The sequence below is a fragment of the Aricia agestis genome, chromosome 9 (assembly GCF_905147365.1).
Source record: "Aricia agestis chromosome 9, ilAriAges1.1, whole genome shotgun sequence".
Taxonomy (NCBI): Eukaryota; Metazoa; Arthropoda; class Insecta; order Lepidoptera; family Lycaenidae; genus Aricia; species Aricia agestis.
Window position 1 is genome coordinate 4,434,315 of NC_056414.1, and position 21,941 is coordinate 4,456,255.

The following is a 21,941-nucleotide window of genomic DNA, read 5'->3' on the forward strand; positions in this document are numbered from 1 at the left end:
CGTAAAGCTTATTTCTGTGTAAAATGAGTTTGATTTCACAAGACACAGCTTTGCCTCCTGACTAGCATCTGGATGACGATACATCATCAAAGAAGATCCTTCATCGGGCTTAGCCAATCCCTGCATTGAGGGAAAGGGAAACACTTCAGGTTATTGCAGTATTCCTAACTAAAGTTATTCCTTTACGAGATACACCAGCCTGATCGTGGGGGTATTCTGTGTTACCATACAAAAAAGAAATTAAACACTCTCCTTTATAACGGCTCAGGTTAATCCACAAATAAATTTAGCACTACTGTATGATGTTTATATTGTGACTGCATGCCTAAAGTTGTAAGTTGTAACCTCAACTCATGTAAATCACTTTCTAGTTTCTACGTTTTGTGACGCATTTTAAACCTAAGCTTCTAAATATCTAGAACAAAGTTTCACAATCTTTGTTTTAGTGTTTTCGTGCTGGCAGTTTTGGGGCATTTAAAATTTCTATGGAAAAGAGATTTTAATCGGAGACTTCTTGAAACAAGCGCCTTTGACTCCTTTGAGTAGACATTAACTATGTTATTGTGTTATATAACTTATATATAACTACTAAGTTATGTACAATTACACCCTTATTCATCTATTTACGCAGCGTAAATAATTATTTAAGATTATATGTCCTTCTCTGTCATATGACTTTTCCAATTTCCTTGATAAAGACAAGAAGATCTTGTGTAGTTATTAATAGCTTTTTTTTTTTTTTATGATATAAGGGGGCAAACGAGCAAACGGGTCACCTGATGGAAAGCAACTTCCGTCGCCCATGGACACTCGCAGCAGGGAATAGGGTAGGGAAGGGAATAAGGGTAGGGGATTGGGCCTCCGGTAAACTCACTCACTCGGCGAAACACAGCGCAAGCGCTGTTTCACGCCGGTTTTCTGTGAGAACGTGGTATTTCTCCGGTCGAGCCGGCCCATTCGTGTCGAAGCATGGCTCTCCCACGTATATACGCTGTATCAATGCTTTTATTAGTAAGATAAGAAGACAACGAATAAGTTCAATTTGTACCAGGATTCCTCAATTTAAAAGTCCTAGCATCCTAAGGGCCTGTTTCACCACTTTCTGATAAAGTGCCGAATAGGTTATTCACAACTTTTTTGACAGCTTCTCCATTATTCATCTATCAAGTTAAGTGGTGGATCGCCTATCCGGCACTTATCAGGAAGTTGTGAAACAGACCCTAAGTCTTTACTTAGAGTCTATTTCACCACTTACTGATAAGTGCCGGATATGCTATCCACAACTTACACGACAGACACTCTATACTCTATCTGTCAGTATAAGTTGTGGATAGCCCATTAGGTACTGAAACAGGCCATAAGTTTCACAATTAAATATCAAACCATACATAATCTACTACATTACAATTCACTATGACTTATCTACTGGACATCCACAATTGTAACACAGTAACTTTTCACTTAATTAATTGTTAATTAATATTAAGTTCACTATAAAACTGCACTACCGACGCGAGTTAAAGGAAAACTAAAACTATTAACAATTGACATTAATATCAATTAAATATAGAACTTTCCTTAAAAGTATACCTACTATACCGTATACCTATTGGGTTTATATTTTAATGTTAAAGGTTTTTCATCCTTATAATAAGTACAATAACGCGTCTTTAGTTCTTTACTAAGTATTATAATAATAATTGTAACAAATGCTACGGCTCTGCACAAAGTAAAGAAAATATTTTTGATTTCTTATCTTTATAAATGCAGCCATTTAATCAACCCATCAAGCCCCATAAGCTCACCGGTGAGCGAGACACAATAGAATAACAATAGATTTCCAAGAATCCGCGATTGAAGGATTAAAATTGCCTAGGCAATAAAGAAAATCGAATTTATGTATGATCGGATTGAATTAAATGTAACTAGTGTCAATAAAGTCACCAAGGCGGTATTTATTTTGTTAACTGTACATACTATATACTTAATTTATTAAGTTTTAATTTTTTACTTTTTAAATTTTGGTAAATTGGTAATTACTAATTCGTTAATAACAATGGCAACACAGAGTATTTTAGTTCAGTGTATGTTGCGATAACACATCCTGTGTTTACTTCATGTCGGTTAAAATTGGTTCAAAGTACTCAAATAGCAACAAGTATATTCCATATACAAGATGTTAGTGTAAACACCGTTATCCTTGAAACCATCAAATGAGCCCGTCAAAATGAACAACTTTTTCTATGAGAACAATGCTGGAAACTCAAAAAAATCCGTCTTCATACCCATACAAATTGCCGATCCGGGCATCCGTATGGGTATGAAGACGGCATTTTTTTTGAGTTCCCAGCATTGTTCTCATACTAAAAGTTTTTCATTTTGACTGGCTCATTTGAGGGTTTCAAGGATAACGGTGTTTACACTAACACACTGTATACAAGTTAACAGAGAATAACAAATGATATTTTTTATATTATTGACTAGGGTGAGTATACCTATACAGGGTGCAATTAAACCTTCCTGCCAAATTTTTTCCAGGGCTAAGGAATCATTAGGAGAGTCCATTTAACCAAAAAAAAAATTGGGTGTTATTTTTTTCAATGACATATTTTATCCCATTTAAAATCGTTGCAGAACGGTCACTCGCGGCGCGCGTGGGGGCACGTCACGCGCGTACGACGCATCGTGTCCATTAATTGTAGTGTTTTTTAGGATAAATTTCGGAAGCTATTTCTCAACATTTTAATACTGAGTGATTATAAAAGAAAAAATACTTGTATTTTTATTTTTAACAAGGATAAATATATTAAAATTTGGCAGGAAGGTTTAATTGCATCCTGTATAATCTATGTCCCTTTTATAAAGTTCACTGTGAAAGTAGCGCTAAAAAAGTTTTATGTTTTATATGAGAAATGCGCCAACATCATTAGTTTGCCCATAAAATAGTCAAAAAGTAATCTTTCAGCGCTGCAAATTGCAATTTAACAGTGAACTCTGTAATTAAAAAAAGACGCAAGAAATCCCTAAATCACTTTGTTTTGTTACACTCTGTATAGTCACCTATGTAGCAAAAGTTATATTATGTAGTTCCATAGTGTGTGCACAATTTACATATTGTTTCTTGTCTGATCATCAAGTTAACGACAGTAATATTGGCCTAATCAGGAGTAGGTACAGTAGAGTACCGTATTTCTGTCAAAATTAGGTGAAGTATAAACTGAATCAGTGGCGTAACTATAGGGTGGCAGGGTTGGCAAAATGCCACGGGCCCCCGACCCAAAAGGGCCCCGGCCCAAAAGGCCGTGAGGTCAGTTTATACATTGCCTTATTAATTATTATTAACGTGACGGTTCTTACTTTTCAGTTTTTAGGTTTTTAGTTTTTACTGATAGGGCCCCATCAATTTGCCACGGGCCCCGGATGTTGTAGTTACGCCGCGCCACTGAACTGAATTTAAATTATTAAGAAACTCATATTTGAAAGATTTGTAGAAAGAGAGACAGAAGCTAAAAAATTTATGCTTTGAACATAAATCAATTCGACATTATTTATAACCATACAAATTATGGCCAAGCCAATATAACGTCAACCAATTAAAGTGCATTTTTTGATACCAGGTTCCTAAAGTAAATAAGGGCGCTAAATATAATTTTCTCATGAAAAACCCAGCATTTACCTCGTAACTTTTTTCATAAGGAACAAGAAAAATAATAAGGAACTTAAAATTATTCATTTTAACACATAATGGTAAAGGTTATCATCACGGTCGTAATTACAAGTTTAGAAAAATAATTGTTAGTAAAATAATAATAATTGTTTCCTAAAGCAGGCTGAAAATTACTACAGTAGTAAACTAAGTAAGGTAAATATACCTACTTCTTGTAAAAATCAATAATCCATAATACCTAAATAGTTGTTCTTCCGTCTAACTTACCTACTAGTAGAATATTAACAACTATAGGTCTACCAGAATCTGATGGCAAAAAGTGGGAAAATAAATTGACCATAGCAATACCGGGGTAACAGAAATAAAACATTTTGATCCTTTTTTCCTTTAGCGGCTTATTCTATGTGTGAAACATGCCAATATAAAATTTATTCAATGATCAAGGATATTTTTTGAAAATCTGCTGTCAAAAATTGCCATCAGATTCTGGTAGACCTATATATTTACCGTAATTTCCGTATAATAATAAAGTTATGACTGTGTATAAAGAGGCCCATTCACGGCAGGACTGCACGGCATGCAGTCCTGCCGTGAATGGGCCTCATGGGTGAATGGGCCCTTTAAATTAATTAAATACATTTTTTGAAATCTCCTATCTATGCCACTTGTTAATATCGATAAAAAATACAAGCAGCCAACCTTAAAAACAAAGCTATTCAAATTTCGAAGTTTTCGAAATTTCAAACAAAAATTCATACTTTTTATGGTATTTTCAGCCAACAAATCTTCCGTATACACCCTTCGCGACCTTTTCATTTGTGTTAATGTTAAAATATAGCGAGTGATGCTATACCTACTAACGAGTTGCCCAACTGAGCGTGAAAGGCCGAATAATCTTAATTCGGTCATTAGAAAACGGAAATTCGGATAGCGGATGCTCCGGCATATTTGTTTTTATATTATGTGTATCTGGAAAAGATTTTTGGTGATCTGCGTAAGATTTTGGAATTTGTGGATTAATTTTAGAGATTTTTTTAGAAAATGTGATCGATGGCAATGCCCAAACTAGATGTTAGTGTATGTAATAAATACGAAAACATGTGTCTGTCTGTTACCTCTTTACGCTCAAGCAGATACTTACCACAGACATAGGATAGTTTATCCAGATAAATGTACGGTCCAGGGCCCGTACCACGTAACCGTTTTGAGACTCAAACAATCGTACGAGAATGCCGCATCCTACTCTACCAAACGTGAAATGACGTTGATAGAGCAGGACACGGCATTCTCAGCCGATTGTTTGAGTCTCAAAACGGCTTCGTAGTAGGCCTACATGCGCGATAAACAACAAAGTTGCGGGCACCATCTTGTAAAAATAGAGTTCCGGTTCTCATAAATTTATACAGCGGCAAAAGGAAAATGATGCGGGCAGGTTGGCACTCCTGGGGCTTTCAGACGGCAGAAGTGGCGGGAAATAAGTTCTCTTTTGTCGCCGCAGCGGATGTCAGAGGGTGTAGGGTTTCGTGGGATTTATTTTTTTATTTAAGTACAAAAACTTTATGTTAGCTGTCTTGATTTGCTGGTTATTTTGAGTTAGCAGCTCAATGTTTACAATATAATAGTATATTTATAAATCTCCTGGGTATAGATATTATTCTAGTTTATTTCTTTTACCAAACTAAACCATAAATTAACTGTAATTGGTTAACGTTGTAAGCTTAATGTGGCGGTCAAATGAAATTTCCAAATAAAGATTCTATTTTCTAAGTCTAACAATACTGTACCAAGTTTTTAATTTGAAATAAACTAAAATACTGCGTACCTATTCATATGAAATGCTCTACGACCGATTCAAATAGCTCTAATAATTTAGAAGTGTGTATGAAATATTTTTAACTGTCAAAACGAATTAAAATCCTCACGCGTTTCAACATCAAAATGGAGCGACCTCACGCACGATTTTTAGGAGAGAATTTCTTAATATCGAGTGCCTCTACGTGCTCTTTGTACAATAGCACTTAACTAACTAGTTAAGTAGTTAACTACTCCACTTACCTGCTAAGGGCCTGTATCACTATCGTCTGATTATACATATTGATTAAGGGTTGTTTGCTTTTAATATTAAAGTTAGGTTAGGTTACCACGGAGGGCACAACAGTCTTATATAAAATAAAAGTCTTTGAGTTTGTTGTTCACAAAAAATAAAGACAAATTTTCTATTCAACTCAAATGTAGAGGGTAAAATCATATTTTGTCAAAAGGTATACTTTTTTCGCGTATTCTACACTTAAGTTTAATATGTCGACGGCATTAAGTACTATACTCCACTCGGGCTAACTTGTCGCTAGCGGTCATTGACTCCCTGTCAAAAACTTGTCATTTTCCATATAAAATCACGATTGACAATATCTGACACTTCATTGTCAATCGCGGTTTATATGGAAAATTACAAGTTTTTGACAGGAGTCAACGACCGCTAGCGACAAGTTAGCCCGAGTGGAGTATAAGTACTCTAACTCTAGTGTAAATCTTAGATATCTAGCATTAACCTGCATTCTGTAACAGCTCGCTCATTAAAACTATTTTCTGCGCCAACAATGATAGTAGGTCGGTTTTCCCGTTTCAAATGAAAGAGAGTGTTTTTTAAATAGGTTAGGTTCTAGTTATATCGGTCAAAAGGAAATGGGCATAATATCATATCTAAATGTGCCGGTTGGCAGCGGGCGACATGAAACGGCAGCAAACGACGTGTGAGAGATGGGGGAGAGCTATGCTTCGGCACGAATGGGCCGACTCGACCGGAGAAATACCACGTTATCACAGAAAACCGGCGTGAAACAGCGCTTGGGCTATGTTTCGCCGAGTGAGTGAGTTTACCGGAGGCCCAATCTCCTACCCTATTCTCTTCTCTACCCTCTCCTATTCCTTTTCCTTACCATCCCTACTCTCCCCTATTACCCTATTCCCTCTTAAAAGGCCGACAACGCACCTGCAGCTCTTCTGATCCTGCGAGTGTCCATGGGCGACGGAAGTTGCTTTCCATCAGATGACCCCTTCGCTCGTTTGCCCCCTTATTTCATAAAAAAAAAGATATACATGCGGCCAGCCTTATATTTAATGCAGTTTCGTCCCTTGTTCGGTCCAGTCCGTTTCCTATCAAACTAATATCTAGTACTAGAAGACGCCCGCAATTCCGTTGCGCCAAAACTCGCGGAAACCGTAAATTTTTCCGGGATAAAAAGTATGCTACGTCCATTCCTTTGAGGTATCTCCATGCCAAATTTCAGCAAAATCGGTTCAACGGTTTGGGCGTAAGGACAGGTAACAGACAGAGAGACAGACAGACAGACAGCCGGACAGATAGACAGACACACTTTCGCATTTATAATATTATAGTATGGATAGGTCACTCGGCAGGCTACAGTAAGTATAAATAAAATATAATATTATTATGGTTTTAATGTTAGTACGTGACATTCTATAGTAGGTCTTGAATTTCAATCAAGATAAAAATATTAAAATTCAAGTATTTTTCCATACTTACTTACTAATATCATAAATGAGAAAGTGTGTCTATTACTCTGCCCGTCTACATCTTCATTTTAAGCCGCTTAACCAAATTAAATTAAATATTTTGATAGGTACTCTAAGGCCCACAATGGGTTAAGAGGATACACCAAGGGCGAGAGAAATTGAAAATAGGTATTTGAAAATGTATTGCTGTCTCACCAGTCTCAAGTCTCTCAGAGCGTGTTGACAATACGGCAAAAGTTTTAATAAAAGAACAGAAAATCTTCGATTCGTTGTCCGCTGATTCCTTCTCCAAAACTTAACCGATTTAAGTACTTTTTTTTCATTAAGAATTAAAGCAAGGCTTGAGCTGTGTTCCTATGTTTTTTTTTTGTATATTTTAGCTAGTTTTGTTTTCTGGAGGAAAATCTGGCCATTTTTTTGGGTTTTTGGACATTCTTATCTTTTTTAATAATAAAATTATGAAAAAAAAGAAAACATAGGGACATGCTAACAGTGGCCATAGATATTCAGAAAAAAAATCATAACTCTACCACCATTATCCAGGGGACAACGTTTGTATGGAAAAACGGCGGTGTGGACTCCTCTTAAGGGACATAGGATAGTTTTATTCCGGTAAAACGTACGGTTACCGCGCGATTACCGTAGTTGCAGACATCTAATAGGTACTTGTAAAATAGAAATACGAAAACTTTGGACTTAATCCTACACTTAATCTAAGAAATAGGTATTAGGTATACCTACCCGTATACGCTATAATTCGATAAATATTCAAATGAACTATCAATAATCTCCTATTTTAGGACTAGACTATGTTAATGAAATCTATACGCCGATTGACATATTCAACATATAATATAGAGCTCTCAAGGAAAAACTTTGAACTTTTTGTATGAAGTCATCAAAACACCGACAGGTTTCTGCATTCTTTTGTGCTAGAAGATTCTAAAAAACATATTTTTAAGTGTCAACTTTGTACGTCTGTATCAATATACTAAAGTAGAGTCAATACTTAATACTCGATAATAGAAAATAGAGAAAGGAGACAAAAATTACAGAAGGAATAAACTCACATGAAAAGACCATAAAAAGTCGATGCAACTGAAAAGAAAATACTTGCAGCAATCTGAAATGCTGTACCCAGTTTATTGAAAATCGAAACTTGGTTAATCGTTACAAAGTTGCAAGCAACAACTTATAGATCTTTTTCTTTCGAGTGTTTTCAAGCTCTTAATTGTTCATTCATTGTACACCGTTAATCCCTCTCAAAGAAAGTACAGTCATTGATAAAAATCATTCTATCTAAAAACCGTCAACATGGAGTACTCATGTCATTAGTGTTGGCCTTTCTCCATCATTGGAAATTACAATTAAATGGTTCCCACAAAAAAATATCGCGATTTCTGCCGATTTCTAGGTCACGTTATTTATTGAAAGTTAATATTATGTGGTTTTTTGTGAGCTGATTCGCAACAATTTGTCTTTTCAATTTTTTTTGCAATTATAGCAAATTTTAGCTTTACAGAGGATTGTTTGGGTAGTCATGTTTACTGACTCTACACAATTAGCAAGCAAACTTGTTTGTTTCTTTGTTCGTGGTGTGCTAATTTTAGTGTTTGCTTGATATATCCACAAACGATACTAGTTAATTTTTGCAACGTTGTTTTGCCATAAAATGGTTTTCCCTGTTTTCCTGCTTTTCTCTTGAAGTTTTTTATGAATTTTTTTCTATAGACCTCACGGAGCCCTCGGTTCGTGCGTTCTGGAGTTATTGCGTCAGGAAGGAAAACCCGACTTATTTTTATATATACGATAGATTACGATTTCTGACATAAGTTATTAACTAATATCGTAATAAAATGTAGAGTACTAGCGATTTAGGGATTGAGACGAGAACATAAACTATTTTACCTTTAATTTCTAATGTTTATAATAATATTAAAGTAATAAAAACGTATAATTTGTGATTACACTGTTCATAACTGTACTTGAACTTGTAAAACAATTTCACACTTTTCTTATCAGCCTTTTTAGACTCGAAAAACATGTGGACTCAGTAAACAAACGACAACGAAGATAACATTTTATCGTCCGAAAGTTACGCCATACCGGTTTATAATGCTACACATAATGAAAAGTGAAATTTAGCGTCATTTTTTACTTCCTAGAAAAATATTTACCTTGTCACTGCATACGCAAATATAATTGGGGTTGCAGTACGAGCAGTCGCACTCGTTGCATTCGCTCCAAAATATTTCACCGTTGCAGCCCAGCCGGCCGCCCGATTCCACGTCCACCCATGTAGCTCGCTTCAGGAGAGCCATAAGTCAGAACATCACTTCACAGCACCAAGGAAACAGTCACTACAACCCCAGAAACTGTCACCAGAAATCCCAAAAACTTGTCGCAGGAACTAAAAGTACCAGGCGCACAGAGAGTCAAGGAGCGCGTTACTCGCTAGCGGCAGTGCGCCGCGGTTCGAGTCGTCGGGCTGACTGCTCCGCGGCCGCTAACCGCTCACCCACTAAGTTGAAATCCTCGAGACTTAAATGATACTCAAAATAATTGCTCGCTACATAATGGTCATGTTGACAATGTTCTCCAGAATGTTGTGACGCGAAAATGGTTTTGAAGTTGAAATAGAGACATATTTTTGTAGAGTATATAGTAGCTATGTGGGGTAAAACTGTACCCTGATGGCTGATATCATAGGAGTAAAGGAACGGCTGATATAATCCAATATTAATGGAGCTTTGTTCCTTGTCAAACAAGTCTGTTGACTGTTTCCAATCAAACTACAAATTGGTGTTCTCTGATATAACATAATATATTATGATATAATCTACGCGATATAATAATATAGTAATTAAGAAAATATGACAATTCATTTCTTAACTAAGTATACTTATTATATTATTCGTCAGTAGAAAGGAAGTAAAGAGAAGCCGAAAATAAGGCATGATTAGCATACTCTAGGTTAAACCTTAAAATAGCCTATTTGGAGTAGCAAAGGCCTTGGCCAACTGCAAATTGAAATTTAACGAAGGAATTTCTTAATAACCAAAGCCTCCCATTGATAATAGCGGACTTCACCCATAAGCGCATGAGGTCATAATGCCAATTTGGGAATATACTTGGCTCAATGGAGCTATGTAATACTCTGTTTTTTCCTGCTAGCATTACATAAATTATGAAGATGTGTCAAAAAAAAAACTTATTTTCCTCCGTAAAAAAATTGGAGTTCGAATTTCAAAGGATGTTCGAAATTTGAAGCGGAGTTTTCTTTTTCTTCATCATCGGTGTCAGGTTAGGGCGCCAAGAGTGACGGCAAGTGCTAATGACATTTGTAATTTAGCCACAGATAATAATAATCTTTCTGACGCGACGCGACGCGACGTCGCGACCTGCGGTTAGATTATTATTTCACACGATCTTTGCGGATTTGCTATCTGTTAGATATTATAAGTAGAAATTTTAATAAGAGTTAGAGGTTAATTAGATTTTTGCATCTACAGTTCATTCAGCGTTTTCCTGAAAATTCAATGTTAGCGTTCAGAGCATCAAGTTTTCGGCAATGGGCATTGTCCAAAAAAAATCACATGTACTTTTTATGTTTTTTTTCGTTAAAATAGGGTATTTTAAGAATATAAATTAAATAATTTTGAAATTCATTGGCTAGTTTTTTCTCAATAAATTTTTAAAGTTTCGCTCTGACGTCATCATCGGCGGCTAATTGACCTCTGTAATGTTTTAAATTTCCTTTCAATCTTATTTATAATGGCTGGTTTGTCAAATGCAAGTTCTCATTATGTGAAAGCTAATACGAGAAGCTTACCAAAAGTTCGAAACATAATGTTGGTCGAATTTATTGCTAATTTAACGCCATTGAAGATCAAACTAAGGTTAAACATATTTGTTCAAAAATATAAGTAACTAATGGGTATTTTTTTCTTTTATATACAAAAAAACGATCACTGACCTTATTCCTCGAAATGTTTTTGTAATGAGCAAAATTAAAAAAAAATGGACAATCCCCATTGGCATGAGGGCACCTACTAAATCCACCTCCCCTTAGCAACCCAGCTACTTTTTCGTGCATTAAGTTTGCGTGCATTTTGCGGTTCGAAGTGTCAAAAAGTAGATTTATTAACTAACCTAAAGCCGCTATAATTTTTAGAGATAAATATAACCAGATCACGACAATATACACTTTACATTCCGTTTTTCAAATTCATTTATACGTGGGAGAGTCATGCTTCGGCACGGATGGGCCGGCTCGACCGGACCGGAGAAATACCACGTTCTCACAGAAAACCGGCGTGAAACAGCGCTTGTTTCGCCGAGTCAGTGAGTTTACCGGAGGCCCAATCACCTACCCGATTTCCTTCTCTACCCTCCCCTATTCCCTTCCATTCCCATCCCTACCCTATTCCCTCTTAAAAGGCCGGCAACGCACCTGCAGCTCTTCTGATGCTGCGAGTCCATGGGCAACGGAAGTTGCTTTCCATCAGGTGACCCGTTCGCTCGTTTGCCCCATTATTTCATTTAAAAAAATCAGAGTAACCTTTACGACTTCTTCCATGGTTTTCTAGTCTCTACTAAATATTTATCAGTCAACGACCCTTTTAAAAATCCGCTTGTAAATGACAGAGAAATCGCACATTAGTGGAACATTTCCGTGATGCATCCGCGGATCTGTTTTTTCCACTTTCAGTGTTTTAGGTCGACCGTACGTGCTCCATCGAGCGACTAAAAGATTATGAATACCCTGCACGTACACACTTTGGATCCGAAGAAATATGAAGTGTTTTCTTAATGTTTATCATTTGTTAAAAAAGATAAAAATACCATTAACGACCGTAACACAAAAACTAAAATTTTTGGCGCTAGAAAGACATAGAGACAAAATGTGATTTTTTTTTACCTTGAATAATAGAAAGAAGGGAATTCCACTTTTTTAAAGAAAAACGTTTATAAATATGTAGTATTACATAGACCAACAGTAGTTTGTGATAAGAATGGTAGATGTATTTAAGCTTTTTGACACCTTTTTAAATTCTCTTATTAACTTTATTGTGATTGCATTATTTAGAGCTATTCTTCTTTTAAGTTACTACCTATAGGAAAACCTAGTTTGTTTACAGAAGAAAACTTATATTTTATTACTTTTTGTTTAAATTGACAGGGCACAGGGTCATTATATACTTTTCTTTTCGTTCGCCCATATAAAACAAATGTTCATTTAATTATATTAGCACGTGGTGAAAAGTGAAAAGTGATCCATAAATGGGCTGAAGCGACAGCTAATAGACACCATTTTTGACCAGCGGTAGACAGTTATAAACAACAACAAATAGAAGAAAGTTTTATGTTCATCAATGCATGAGGAAAATACGTATTGGTAATTTTGTTTAGGGCCTGTTTCATCACTTCCTGATAAGTGTCGGATATCCACAACTTATATGACAGATACACAATACTTCATCTGTCAGATAAGATGTGGATAGCCTATCTGGCACTTATCAGGAAGTGGTGAAACAGGCCCTTATTGTTTTTATGTATTTGCGAGAAGAAGAAAAGAATGTAGTTTAAATATGTATGTTTTGCATGAATCTGCTAAACTAATTAAAATTACAGTACGAAGTACAGATTTTATACAAATTTAGACAGTTGTAATTTTTTGTCTCAATTCAACGGTTGGACTTTAAATACTGCATTTCCTCGACTGTACATCGGTTCAATGTAACGCTTATCGGCTACCACTCGGCTACAAACAATAATTTAAGCACGCCAACTCTAAATAAGTCAGACAATACTCCCACAGACCAGCGGTGATAACACAACGAGTAAAATACTTTACGCAACGAAGGTGCTACAATCATTATAAACTATCATATTATTGTAGTGTCTAAATCACGAATTTAATAGGGATTAATATTTGACTATGCATACTATCAAGAAATCAAATCTTGCCAAGGGAAGCAAATTGTGGATCTACTTAGTCGAATTATAAGCTTGTCATAATGCGACCAAATACTGTAGGTCCGCCATTTGCCTACAAATCAATTTTGATGGTACATACTTATTAATCGTAGGATGGCACTAATATCACTCCTAGAATTAAAACAATAACTAAGTACGAATCGACAATTTAGTATAAGTTACTCTGCTCTGCTGTTTGGAGCTTTCGCGTTTAATGTATTTTAAGATGGGGGCCAAAAGAAAGTTACTTCCAGTTATAATTTTGGAGTATTTTTAAGCTTTGTCACGAAACGTACAATGAACGTAACGTGCGGTTTACGTGGACTATTTACGTTATACGTCGTGTTAACCAGGAAAAAATAAGTTATTCTATAACGCAGTATAAAGTGGAATAGAAGAAAATACATTGTTTATTGACGTTTTTGCTAAGAACGCGGCAATGAAAGTACGGTGCACTTCTAAATATAGAGGCCTTACAGCACCCTTACCGGTTGTGAAGTACAGTTGCCTTATTAATACGATAAAACCGTTAACCGACAAAGTATTTTGATTATTACGTAGAACTATGTTGATGACGCGGACGCGTTCTCGTTATAACAAAGAAATGCAACAATTTTAACTAGGTACTACTTTAATTGTATTGTAGAACGAGCACTGTTAATATACGTACAATGTTTCCACGTTAGACGGCAGCACCAGCACAGACAGTAAACAAAAAGTTTTGTTCGACATTTGTCAACGTTTCTGTCAATCTATACATAATATTATAAAACATAGTCGCTTTTTTTTCCTCATGTCTCTTTAAAACTACGCAACGGATTTTGATGATTCTTTCAGTCTTAGATAGCTCATTTATCGAGGAAGGCTATAGGCTATATTTATCACGTTAAGACTAATAGGAGCGAAGAAATAGAGGAAAATGTGGAAAAAACGGGGAAAATTATTTGAAAAGGCTAACTTGAACGCGCTAATCTCAGGAACTACTGGTCCGATTTGAAAAATTCTTTCGGTGTTAGATAGACCATTTATTGAGGAAGGCTATAGGCTATATTTTATCACACTAGGAAAATGTAGAAAAAACGGGGGAAATTATTTGAAAGGGCTTATCTCGCGAACTACTGGAGCAATTTTCATGTTATTTGGCACAGATAAGAAGTAGACCACGTGAAAGATCATAGGCTATCGATTTTAATCATTTTTTCAGTGGCTATATATTTTATACCCGTGCGACGCCGGGGCGGGTCGCTATAGTATCCTGATTTGAGGTGTGCACTGTGCAGAGTCGGATTATTTACAGTGCTAGTAGCCCCCTCTGCTACCTGGGCGTAATATACCCTATTCTTGATTATTTTACAGGTTCTTAGTTTCGGATACAAAAACTTTACTAATACTAACAGCCTCTTTGGGCATTGATGTACCAATTCAAGAGATAACGACTAATTACGTACTAGTAGAGGTAAGAGGAGCACTTTTTCAGCCTGCCTAGCATACGCCAACGAGATATCTTAATCTACACGTTTTCGCGATGTATGTTACGTCAAATGTGCATACTCTAGACAGCCTTACAATCATGGTTATCTATCATCTCTCGAGAGGTAAAATTACAATCCACAAAAATATAGTCCATACAAACAAAGCTCAGTCGCGAACAAAAGCTACAGAAAATAATAATTCTAGTATTACTTTGACATATTTGTACACAATACTTTATTGAAAAGATTCAATCATTGTTGATATCACAATAATTGAAATCTCCGATCAGAAAGTGTTGACCAGTAATCCGTAGACAGTAGCGTCCTATAAAACGCCGCATCATCTTTCCCATTATTGTTGTTGAATTGAACTTGGTTTGATGATTTATCAAAACAATTTATTGGGGTCGTGCTTTGAAATGCTCGAATGATTAAGTTATTTATTGATATTTAATGGTTTCACGTCTAGGCTAAGTGAGGTCTGAGTTCTGACTGCATTAAGTTTTTGATTGACGTCTAATTTCTCTTATGACTTACATTTTGGTGTTGTGTTGGCAGCACCAGCACATACGAGTACAGTAAACAAAAAGTTTTGTGCGACGTTTGACATTGTTTCTGTCAATTTTTTATACGTGGGAGAGCCATGCTTCGGCACGAATGGGCCGGCTCAACCGGATAAATACCACGTTCTCACAGAAAACCGGCGTGAAACAGCGCTTGCGCTGTGTTTCGCCGAGTGAGTGAGTTTACCGGAGGCCCAATCCCCTAACCCCTACCCTATTCCCTTCCCTACCCTCAACTATTCCCTTCCTTTCCCTACCCTCCCCTATTACCCTATTCCCTCTTAAAAGGCCGGCAACGCACTTGCAGCTCTTCTGGTACTGAGAGTGTCCATGGGCGACGGAAGTTGCTTTCCATCAGGTGACCCGTTTGCTCGTTTGCCCCCTTATTTCATAAAAAAAAAAAAATCTAATATAACGTGTGCAGTGTGCACTGTGTAGTCTGTGCAGCATGTCGGATTTTGGTTGGATTATTTGCTGTACTGTATCATGTATGTGTAATATGCTAGTGCCTAGTAGTAGTAGGCAGTAGCTCCCTTAGCCCTCTTCTCCGATTTTTTGCGTAATATTCCCTATATTTTGTCCAGTTACAGTCTTAGCTTGTTCAGCTAATATGAAAATAGCTATGTCCACACTATGCGCTTTCGTCTTCGATTTTCATCATCTTCTTTCATTCAACTTTCGTTTTGGCGCATTCAATAATTGTCAACCAACGCAACGCCAATATTGTCATTTTTGTTTTTTAGATACGGTCAGAGGGCATGCGTCGCGGGCTTGCCTCACGTTCGCTGTTGACTGCGCTATAACGCATGCCCTTGACGAACAGAAAAAGGCACAGTGTGGACAAAGCTATTGATCAAACCGTTAAAGATCTGACATTTACATTCGATGTTCCGTTGGCTGGAGTTTCTGAGATTAATTTCCTTAAGCACACCTACTGTTTTTTTTTTTTTTTTTTTATTAAATACTCTTGTCCCTGATTTTTATTCGAGGGATTTATGTTCTGAATACAATTTATTATACTGTCCTATGTCTATACACTTATCTCCTATTTCTATTTTGTGTTCTGTTAATACTATTTACTCCTTTTATTATTTTAACACAATATAGCAAAAATTCTTCCCTATTTTTCTTATCTTTTACTATTTCCTTTATGCTATCAACATTAATTTCTAGTCCTATTTTCATCTCCAGATCATATTTTGGCCTCGAGTATATTGGGCATTCTGTTAGAAGATGTGGTACATCTTCTATTTTACTAGGGTCACACCTGCACGATGGGCTCTCTTTGCACCTGAAGCGGTACAGATACCCACCTACTGTTAGAGTAGTTAGACCCACTTCGCAAATTGTACACAGTACACTAAATTACATATTGCGTCATTACTGTGATTTGATTTTAATTCATGACACCATGTTCTATTGAGTGAAATTAATCATTAAAAAATATTACTTTCGTTTTAACTTTTCATTAAACAAATAAACGGTTGTTAGTAGACTTAACAATACTAAGTAATTGTTTTTCAGCCTGGACTCTAGTTTTACGTTCGACAAACGCTCAACAAAGTTTTTGGAAACTAAAAAGTTTTTGGAAACTCATTAATTAAAACTCATACACCAAAATTTCTACCTTTCTCATTTGAAAAAATGAGAAACGTTAAAATTTTGGATAAAGAATTTGTTACAATCACTTTAATACTTGGGAGTTGGGGCCAAGCCTAAGCCTGTAGAAGGTTGGTCTCCTTTGGCGCAACAAAACTCTACGAACGGTGTATAATATTGACCTTACCACGTATTTTATAAATTTTTAATATGACGTTGCTCAAACCAACTCATAACACCTAGTTAGATTGCCCAATGTGTCTTGTGTAAGTACATTGTTTGTATATTTCACAGAATGCCTACAGTTTCTTTTATTCGGGGTCAAAGTAATTAACTACATAATATTTGATTTACATATTATGTGTTTGCTATAGATAATACTCGTTCCGCGTTTGAGGCCAAGAACATTATAAGTACCTAATGCAGGATTATTATTTCTATTACACCTGCATATTTTAGAGAGTATTATAAATTAAAATGAACATTAAGATAGCGTAGAAAAATGAAGGAAATAGGGACTGACTTGCCAACTTTAAAATTTTAAACAAAATAAACCTAAAAAAATAACAATTGTTGAGCTTTTGATAAGACAAAACAGGATAAGTGTCGCCCGTCTATAGTTTATCCACGTGACTAATAAAATCTATATATTAATACGTGAGAGAAGTTGTCGTTTGTATGGTAGGTCGCAAAAATACAGTTTTTTTATTATTATTACGGTCATAAAATTGTGGCCGCCATATACTATAACTTACATAACGAAATAAAGGTAGGAGCTTCTAATAAAATAAAAATAAGTACCAGTAACACCAACTTTTCTCAAAATACCGGACATTGTTCTGTCCGGTATGACCGTTCATTTTTTACCGGACAGGCTTCAAAAATACCGGACTGTACGCTTAAATACCGGACATCTGGCAACCCTATGTGTAATACGTTAGAAACTTATGGGAGTGGATTGACAGACAAAACATTGTACATCAGCTTTTTACAAGTTTTTTTTACAAGGACGTAAAACTATAATTGGCTTACATCCGCACTCAGAGACTTGAATGATGACTTAACTTTGAGAATGGAATTTGTGTGATATGACTTCGTCCGCGTCAGCAAAATGTGATAACAAAGATAGTAAAAAAAGAGAAAAAAGTCCCCTTTTTAAGGTTCTTTATAAAAAAGTAAAATATATACTCATCCTTTTCGGAAGTCGGTTAAAAAGTAGCCTAAGTTATTCCTCACTACATCAGCTATGTGCCTAAAAAAGTCCCGTCAAAATCGCTCCAGCCATTTCAGAGATTAGCCGGAACAAACAGACAGACACACAGACATACAGACAAAAATTGTAAAAAAAATTGTTTTGGTGTATGTACCCTATATACATTCATATGCATGTAGTAAAAACGGTTCTTTCAAATTACAAACAGACACTCCAATTTTATTTATATGTATGTATGTATCGATGTATAGATAAGGGGGTTTCGGTGGCGATAAATCGATCTAGCTAGGAATCATTTTTAGAAAATGTCATTTAATTCATGTTTTATCGAATACCGAGTAAAGCTCGGTCAAATACCTAGTTAAAGTTAAGTAATCATTGTCTGTGTATGGGGATGGCAGTCATTGATCTTGGATCTACTATCTAAACTGGTATTACTAATTACCTAAGTAGAAAAACACAAATCTATCAAATATCGTTTGGTGGATTCAAAACCGCGTACTCGGCGATTAACGCTATCAAAACAGGACGTTGGTCAATTTCCTCTGAATTTCTGCATTACAAGGTTTGTTGAACTGAATTCGTGGCATTCAGGGCCAGCGTGTACGTGGGCGCTCCTCGGCCTGACCAAATGTGGAGAGTAACATTCTTGACATAGATGATACCGTAGTGCTGGCTAGTGGCTACTCAGTTGCGAAAATGTTAAAACTTAGTTGTGATTTTTTAATCCCTTAAAAAAAAACAAAGGAGCAAACGGGCCCTGATGAAAAGCAACTACCGATGTCCATGGACACTCGCCAAATCAGAAGAGTTGCAGGTGCATTGCCGGCCTTTTAAGAGGAAATACTTACGTTTTCTTCTTGAAGGTTTGCAGGTATTGGTCCGGGAATACTGCTGGCGACAGTTCGTTCCAAAATTTAGCGTGGTAGAAAGTTATGCAAAGAACGCACGGTGGAAGACGTGATCATCAATGTGATGAGGATTGAGGGTCGTACATTTAGGGACGACGGAAATCTGCAGGCATAGCATGGTCACCATAGAAACGGTTTCTTTCTACGGAAGAATAGACAAAGTGAGAGTTAGATTATGGAAATTCCATTTTGTCGATAAAATCTGTCAGTATGTCGATTCTTCCGTAGAAAGAAATCATTTCTATGGTGACCATGCTACGCCTACTGGCGTTCTATTATGTCTCAGCATCCATTGTTACATTTGTTTTAGATTTATAGAACTATAACAACTACAAAATTAAATTCGGCAATCTGGTGCCTATCCATTTGCATTAAAAAGACATAAAAGTAATAAAAAAACATATTCTGTCGTATATGGAAATGAGTCGTAATCATTCCATGAGTAAATTGGATGACAAAGTTGTGTCACAATTGGATAAACGGTTTAGCCGCGTAACACAAACAAGGAATTATTGACCTTTTACAGAGTCCATGCTTTCCTGCTGCCGCAATTCACAAAGGAAATTATGTACCTACTTTTGAGTCTTAAATCCACGTAATAAAAACTTTTTTAATTTACGCTTTTTATGCCCGAGCTAAGTTTTCACGGGAATAATTTTATGTAAGAAGTAAGAACCTATACGTGGGAAAGCCATGCTTCGGCACGAATGGGACGGCTCGACCGGATAAATACCACGTTCTCACAGAAAACCGGCGTGAAACAGCGCTTGCGCTGTGTTTCGCCGAGTGAGTGAGTTTACCGGAGGCCCAATCCCCTAACCCCTACCCTATTCCCTTCCCTACCCTCAACTTTTCCCTTCCCTTCCCTTCCCTACCCTCCCCTATTACCCTATTCCATCTTAAAAGGCCGGCAACGCACTTGCAGCTCTTCTGATGCTGCGAGTGTCCATGGGCGACGGAAGTTGCTTTCCATCAGGTGACCCGTTTGCTCGTTTGCCCCCTTATTTCATAAAAAAAAAACCTCAGGTTAACTATACTCAACCCGGGCTAACTTGTCGCTAGCGGTCATTGACTCCCTGTCAAAAACTTGTCATTTTCCATATAAAACCACGATTGACAATATCTGATACTTCATTGTCAATCGCGGTTTATATGGAAAATGACAAGTTTTTGACATGGAGTCGATGACCGCTAGCGACAGGTTAGCCCGAGTGGAGTATAAACAATTTTAGCAGGAAGGTTAAACACGTCTTGTACTTTATTTCCTGAATGCTAACAAGAAAGGACGAGAGCTTAACGAACATATTTCATGTAAAATAATGCAAAGACCACTCTGGCAAAAAGCTGTCTCTAACAATACGCATAGTCAAGTTTCTGACTCTACATATTCTAGATGGCCTAACCGCACCGTAGCATTTTTGCTGTCACTGAAATCCTAATTCCTAGTCGTCTAGACAGTCTTCAAGAAAAACGTCTTAAAGACACCGTAGGTCTGAATAGAAAATGTACGTACATAGAAAAGCACTATTCAGTATGAGGTGTTTCTCACGGGTGTACTTTCTCATCAATCGAAGCGGAACCACAGGACTACGGCCTTTGTGTACTACAATAGGCAAAAACTTGCATTTCGGACTATTTTTGCGAACGGCACAATATGTTCAGTCTATTTTGCGGATATTCCAGACAATACGTATTCAAAACCAATGAGCGACGGACTTGGCTGACTGGATCTTTGTTTATTGTTTAGGTATAATTTAGACTCTTTTTCTCATATTGATGATATTGGTGCATCGATGAAAGAAGTTTTGCCGTGGTAGGATTTATAGAACTTTGTTATTTAAAAAACATAATTATTTTAAATGACGTTGGTCTGTGAACTGTCTAGGAATCAATTTCCTCGATGGTACAAATTAACCGTTTACTTTTAAAGTACAGTTTTACAAGTACAATAATCTATGTTGAAGGTGTACAAAACCACACAAACTTAGATTAGGTACCCATACAACCCTGATAAAGTTATCAAACTTTAGATTATTTTAATCATCATTTTCCTCCCAATCCTTAACATTTTGAACTACTTAATAACATTTTTGCAGTTTCTCATTGTTTCTAAACCAATTAAGTTCCTCGATTAGAAAATAGTATTGCATATAAAATAGAAATTATACACATAGCACGCACGTAAGTCTCAAAGGACGATGTATAACTTTCGAGTATTTTCTATTATACTAAGAATTAATTAAACCATTCTTTGTACGCAATTGTAATTAACATAATATTAACATTCAAACCAAGGAAAATCAGGTCAGAATCGGTAAGAACGTTAACCTAAATAATAAAGCATTTAAAATATTACGACGCATGTGCCATGTTTATTCTTGATAATGATCAAATGCAAGTTTTTCATTGCGATTATACTAAATAGGTAAGAAAAAATATTCAACCAAAGCTCATATTATCTGAATAGAGGGATTTGACGTACATACTCGTACAACTTTTGACGTACATACAATTGGATCGTTCAACGTTTTTATTATGAACTAGCTGTTGCCCGCGACTTCGTCCGCGTGAACATAGTATAATAACAAAGATGGATAGTCCGCTAACAAATATGAAAAAGGTAAAATATAACCTCCTCCTTTTTGGAAGTCGGTTAAAAAGTAGCCTAAGTTACACCTTACTACATCAGCTATCTACCAAGAAAAGTCCCGGCAAAATAGCTCCAGCCGTTTCAGAGATTAGCCGGAACAAACAGACAGACAGACAGACAGACAAAAATTGTAAAAAATGTTGTTTTGGTGTATGTAGTTATGCACCCTACATACATTCATATGTAGTAAAAAACGGTTCTTTCAATATTACAAACAGACACTCCAATTTTATTTATATGTATAGATTTCCCTTGCTATCCAAGATCTTATTATGCACTGTGTTTATTTTTGGTCAAATGTGCCTTCCTCTTTAAACTTCTACCTTATTTTACGGTTCTGGTCAAAAGGAGCA

At 36.3% G+C, this 21,941-nt stretch overlaps 1 protein-coding gene and 1 long non-coding RNA gene across 10 annotated transcripts in view; one reads left to right on the top strand and one right to left on the bottom strand.

Moving 5' to 3' along the window:
• The window catches only part of LOC121730600 (guanine nucleotide exchange factor DBS-like), a 116,433-nt gene that overhangs the window by 37,784 nt on the left and 56,708 nt on the right, over positions 1-21,941 (bottom strand). The window lies entirely within an intron of this gene.
• LOC121730607 lies at positions 3,230-10,674 on the top strand. The gene is made up of 3 exons (XR_006036134.1): positions 3,230-3,307; positions 4,737-4,738; positions 10,665-10,674. It is a non-coding gene; the product is annotated as an uncharacterized LOC121730607 (long non-coding RNA).